Consider the following 6,733-nt stretch of genomic DNA (forward strand, 5'->3'; position numbering starts at 1 on the left):
TTGAAAGGTCCTCATGTCATCCTACTCAAAAAATCAATACGCAACCAGCCACAGCCTACAAAAGAACTTGAGAAGTTGTTTTTTAATCACGAGTTGTGGTCAGGAGTGATCGTTTGGTGGTTATAACATTACTTGCAGGAGCGAGCAAAGCAAGTAGATATAAAGTAGAAGCTTCATGATTACAGGGGTCATAGTTAGATATAAGTAGAGGAACAGAGGTAAACTACCCCATCTAACTGTTGTATTAAGTATATATTATGTGGAACATGAAAAGTGTTACACGTGGTCTTTTTAAATGTAATGCAGCAGGAAGGCCAGGAGCCAGAAAGTCAACCAACCTAAATATTGACATGTGAAAACATTTCATGCAGCAAAGTTTATCTGTAAATGCTTCCATAATGTCAGTATTATTTGATGCTAAAACAGAATTCTGACCACACTGTGTGCCTCCTGTCAGCTAAGAGCAGGAAACAGAGCCTACAATTAACACCGGCTCATCCAACATTGGACCAAAGAAGAATAGAAGAATGTAGTCTTGTCTAATACTGGTAGACTTAGAATTAGGTGAATTTGTTTCCATCTTGTGATAACGGTTCATGCCTGTGATGGTGGTGGTGTATTGGTATGGGAGATAATTTATTGGCACATTTTGTGCCTTTTGGCATAACTGAGTATCATTTAACCACCACAGCCTATCAGTATATTGTTGCTGACCATGTTCATCCATTTATGACCACAGTGTAACATCTTCTGACAATAGTTTACTGTTCTCAAATGGCCTCCACAGCCAACACATCCCAATCCAATAGTGCAGCTTTGGGATGTGGTGGAACGGGAGATTCTCATCTTGGATGTGCAGCCGACAAATCTGCAGCAACTATGTGGCGCTATCATGTCAATATGGAGCAAAATCTCTGAGGAATGTTTCCAAGTTAATGTTCTTAATAACCACTGATGTGCATGTCTTTGTTAATGTGTTAAAATCAAAACTATCAATAAACCACATTCTTTCAAAAATAAAAATAAACCAGATTACCAAAATGAGTAGTTCCTCCCTCTGATTGGGTCTCTGTTGGTACCATAATTATGCTCAGTGTGAAATGGAGAAAGAAATGAAGAGTCTTAACATAAACCAACACGAAAGATTTAAATTCCTACAGAAAAACAAGAAGAACCTGAAAGACGTTGGGGAAAAAAGTGAGCCTTTTATCACTTCATTGCTCCTGGAATGCATTTAATGTGTCCTTTAAAGCAATGTCAGTGGTAGAAATCAAGTCTGAATCTATGACCTTCCTTTCCAATTTGCCAGCCTACCACACATGCTGATTCACTCCACCATTCTATCTTCCCTGCAGCTCTGCAATGCTCCACAGCACCACCCAAATAAAAAAATAAAGAAAACAAAATCAGCAACAGTTACTCGTCTCCTGCTGACTGTCAATTGCTATCCATCGCACTTTTACTGTGAGGTTTCCCCACGACTTGCTACCGTGATGAGACACTGCAAGCAAAAAGCGTGTGCTTGTGAGAAAATGCATTCTCGCTCACAGGCTGGTATTTGTGTGTAACTGAGAAGTTTCTGCACTGCAGGCTGCATCACGGTGAGAGTTGAGATCTGTGTTTGAAATAAATGCTGTGTGCATGATGTGCACTTGTGACTTTAATGCTGTTGGTGTCGTGGGTGGAATGGGGAGCTGCAGTAATCAGGGGACTGACTGTCAGCCCCACAGGGCTTCTATGCATGGGTCAGAAGCTTTACAGTAAACACATATTCACACAAAACCACACATTTATATTATTATACTTGTAAAAGACGTAATTAATTGCATTTATTGTCTCAGCATAGCATTTATTGCCAACATACACTGCAATACTGTCATATTTTCCATTCATTCCCATCATACTACTCAAATAGTGCATATATCTTCCTAATTACATTTAATTAGAGGTACTTATATTTAGCTTGTCTTGGAGTAAGAAATTTATACAAGCATAATTATAATGTCAGCTACAGTGCCATGAAAATTCTGGGCAATGCAACTTAGATTTTTTTTAAAACTGATCTCTTAAAACTGGTAAACTTAGTTAGTGTGATATAATTGCTATATAAAAAAAGGAGTATTGTGCAAACATCAGATCAGCCCAAAAGGTTTGAGATTTTACAGAACTGTTAACAAGATCACAGCCTATAAAAAAGCTTAAAAGTCATGTTTGTGGATGATAATTGCAGAGCAGCTGCAGATCATTTAATAAATCTTGTAAGGAAATGCAGCTGAAACAGATCTCCTGCTAAAGAACAATTTATCTGAGTGACTGCATGTGGACTAAGCAAGCCAAAACAACTGTAACTGTATCAAATAAATCTGCATTTTGGTTCATCAGTGTTGGGACTTTTTTTTGTCTTTTTTTGCTAAACTGTTAAATTCTACCAGATGCAAGACAACAGCTGCTAGTTATTGGCATAATATGGCAGCGATTGTCCACTGTGCTCTTTAAATAATGGGCATTGACATCAGTCATTGAAAAATCCATACCGAGTCGATTACCACTTTCCATCAAGGTCTATGAATCATTCCCTGTCTCCCTCTTTCTTAGAAATAATCTGTCCTGGGAGGATCTATATGTAGCTAATGCTTCAGGTCAAAAAGGCCAATAAACTCCTCTATCCTCAAAGATACCTCTTTAAAAAAACGCTAACGGTGTCAGAGGAAGTAAGAGTGGGAAGGTTGGGATGCTTCCATAGTCTGTTTTCCAGGTTTGAGTAAACTAGAAACATTCTGAGATTTTCCTGTACCCAAGCCTCGAGTGCTGCGGCACAGCAATATGATTTGCAGACAAATCCGAATGCACAGTTTCTGATTTTCAAGTCGTCAACACGTCACCATGTGACCTTGGAAACAGGGTAGAGAGGTGTATGAGGCCATTTAATTGTGTCTGCACCCGTCTCTCAGTCCTCATTCTGGTGGGAACAAAGACAGTTCTGTGCTGCTGTCAATTCACAGAACAGAGCACATGCAGTATGTTGCTGGACAGCATCTGTAGCAGCAGCTCACTCGTCTTTGAATAAAGTGAAAAATTTAGTTGGAAAGCTGAAAAGATGCTTACAATTCATTTACGACGACAAAGACTTAGAATTATACTCTTTGCTAACATTTGTTTATTTTTTAATTTATTTATTTTTAGTTTACAGAGAAAGTTTTTTTATTTTTTCAAATAACCCTTGTTTGCTGTAGTTTCATCCACACACTCAAAGCCATATAATGTTACCTTAATTAACTGCAGCAGACTTCATGACCATTCAGACTGGATTAACTTCCTCACTGTACCCTGACATGATTGTCTATTTTAAAATTAAAACCTTCCTGGGACTCAATTACTGATCCAACACCCACTGTTTCGGATATTACCTTTTAGTTATGACATTCACCATCTTCTCAGCCTTGGTAGGCCACAAGTGACATATCTTGCCAATATCTCGCCTGTTGTCTGGCTCCTGGCCCTAGCAGCCTGCAGACCAGGACTACAAATACATTTCGGACTGATGAATACCAACATTATACATCCATTTATCACAGAGGTGCATTCAGGGAAGTGGACAATGTGCTTTTTAGAATAATTGGTAATTGCAGGATTCTGCATGGCTGAAATATTGAATGCCATTTTACTTGGCTCTAATGCAGATTAAAATAATCAAGATGTTAATCTTATAGTTTAAATTTGGCTCATTTGCTCAGATAATTGTTACGTTTGTCCTTGGCTAGGGACCAGGTAAAGGTAACAAAGGAACAAAATCCGGAGTCTGGCATTTTGCAAAAGTAACAAGTTTATTCCTACACCTATCAAACAAAACAAAATACAAAGATATTCTCAAAACACATCGGGATCTTTAAAGGTAACAGAAATAGGTTTGTATAATAAAAAAAAAAAAAGGGAAGAAAACCCGGCAATATCAATAAACAAAAATGTCAAACAAAAGATGTCCTTTCTCAGGTAAAAGGTTAACTACAATAAATATACAAATAAAGAAAACCAGAAGTCCACCAGATAAATTCTGGGATGGTACAATAGAGAAACAAAATAAAAAGAACATGTTAACTCAAAAAGCGACTCCTACTGAGAGCGTCAACTATCAAATTACTTTACACAAATGCCACTAAACTAAAATAAGAACCAGCTAAAACAAAAGCGGTTCAAACAAATTAAATGAGAGAGTCTCTTCACCGAAACCGAAATCGATCTAAAAACTCAGCACAATCAAATTCAAATTTCTAAAGGTTTACCATCCAATGTTTTTCCACTAAACAAGAACAAAGCCACACTGGTGCACTGTGTGTCACAAAACCACTCAACCGCCCTGACAGATGGTTTCCGCACAGCTTTTACGGGCTCGGAGTCCTTCCGGGTTGCCATTCTGGATGTGTCTGGGAGAGGAAGTGTCCAATCCGGACATTGGAGGGAGGGGACTTGGTGTGGAGCAGCAGCTAATCCTCGAGTTGCTCCTGCACAGCAGTGTTTGCAGAATCTGCAACAGGCGAACAGGCCAGTTTATATCAATGATCACAGTATGTTCAGCTATTAATGTACAGCTCGAGATTGTATAACCAGTACTCTGCTGTTCTTTGACTGGCTGGTCAGAGAGAAAATTAGTTGGCAATCTGTAAGTATACAAAAAAAAAAAAAGCCTTAAAGTGACAGTTGGTGCCACATGCAGCAGAGGGCCATCAGTTTGGAAAATCTGGTAAGGCATATAATGAGAATCCAAGAAAACGGTGATTTTAAAGGGGGCCACAAAGACCATTTTTCACCATCTTGCATCTATTCGTTCAAACAATGTACGCCTGTGTTGCTGTATATTTTGCACAGACAGCAGCTCCCCAGAACAATCCCATCGCTAATTAACTCCTTATTTCATCAGAAGTAGGGACATCATAATTTCATCATAAATATACCTCAATATCATCATTTTTCATATAGAAATAAGTCTGAATCATGCATGTATAAAGCGTGCAGTTGTTTACGTTGTTGTGAAATTAATGCATAATAATCGTGATAATTGTAAACTTGTGATAATTTCATTGCCAATAATCTTACCAAGAGAATCTATAATTGTTAATCTGTAGCCTGGAGTTGTGCAAAGTTTTTGAAAACCGTATTTCCTCAAATACATGCAGAGGCCTTATAGACGCATTGTAGAACTTTCTGACCTTAAAACTTGGCATTCCAGACTCGTTTGACGGCACAGTGACATGTATGATGTGCCTTTCTGGAGCTGGAGCTGCTCAGCAGCATCCTGATGCTGAGAAACCTCATGTTGCAGCTGAGTTTCACTTTACACACCACGTCACATGCTAGCAAATGGATATCAACATACCAGCTGTTTTAAACGCACACCATGACTGATCAACAAAGAAATGCCAGAAGGCATTACTGAAGAAGGAGAGAGAAAGATGCAGAACAAGAGATAAGACACAAGTCAAGATAAGATATTGGCTGGAGAGATGTTACAGTAGAGGTAGGATGCCAGATGGATGCCAAATTAATGAGTCTGTAATGTGTTTCAGTAGATCAGACCGGGTCTGTATTCGAAGCACGCCTTCTTCTTCCAGTTGTCAGTGTCATGAGTATGACCTACTACTTTTCGACATGCCTTTTTTTTTATCCCCTCGGGAAAACTGCTGAAACACCTTTGCCTGATAGCAGTGTGTTCATATGAGAGTCAGCTGGAAGTTTGTTCATTTCCTATAGAAACAAGGGGCTTAACAAGACAAATACAGTGATTCTGTCATGGTTGATGGGTTTTTGATCCTGTTATCTGTTCTTGGGTTTTCAAGTTTCGCTGTCTTTGAATCATTTGTGTCGTCTTGATTCCTGTTCTATTTTGATATATTCTGCTGTGTTTATTTCCTACTCCCTTGTTGCACCTAGATTCCTAGCTTCTGATTACTGCACCTGCTCATTGGTGTGTCATAACACCCTCAGTATCTCTTTTACCAGGTTTTCTTTGTCCTTTGTCAGATATTTGTCGCTCTTTGTTATCACTGTTGCGGTTTTTTAAGTTAGTTGTCAAACTTTTGCCTTGTGTTAGTTTAGTTTCTGCCTAAGAATTTTAGAATAAAGTCATCCACCTGTGTCTCATCTCATACTCTTCGTCTCCTTGCAAGCTTGACAGAGTCCGTGATGGACAATCAAATAGCACTGATTCAAAATGAAAACTTTGTTTAGACATCAACTGTTAGCAAGACACATCTGGTTTTTTTATGTTTATTTGTATCTTTTGTAGCAATTATACAGTCAGACTGTTTACTTTGGTTTTAAAATTAAAAAATACTTTGACACTAAATAGGAGTGACGTCCACAGTAAACTATATTCTTTTATTATTAGAGCTCAATATGCAGAATGTATGTTGTATATACATAATTTATATTTTTATTATATTTGAGCAAAGTATATTTTCAAATAGCTTTTCATTAAACATTTTTGCTTGAACTTTGGTATAAAACTATTTTTATTTTGTGATTTGATATGAATGGAAGTGATTGTGGTAAATAGTTGAGTCACTTTGTCTCATATCAAAAGAATTTAAATTAAAATCAATACCCCATCATGCCATGATCTCTGATATTGGAAAACATGACACTGTTCTCTGAATCAGTGTATTAATTGTGGTGAAATGTGTAATTTATCGTTAATGGGATCCTGGTTGTGTCTTAATGGTGTGCAAAGTGTCAACAT

The sequence above is a fragment of the Melanotaenia boesemani genome, chromosome 17, assembly GCF_017639745.1.
Source record: "Melanotaenia boesemani isolate fMelBoe1 chromosome 17, fMelBoe1.pri, whole genome shotgun sequence".
Taxonomy (NCBI): domain Eukaryota; kingdom Metazoa; phylum Chordata; class Actinopteri; order Atheriniformes; family Melanotaeniidae; genus Melanotaenia; species Melanotaenia boesemani.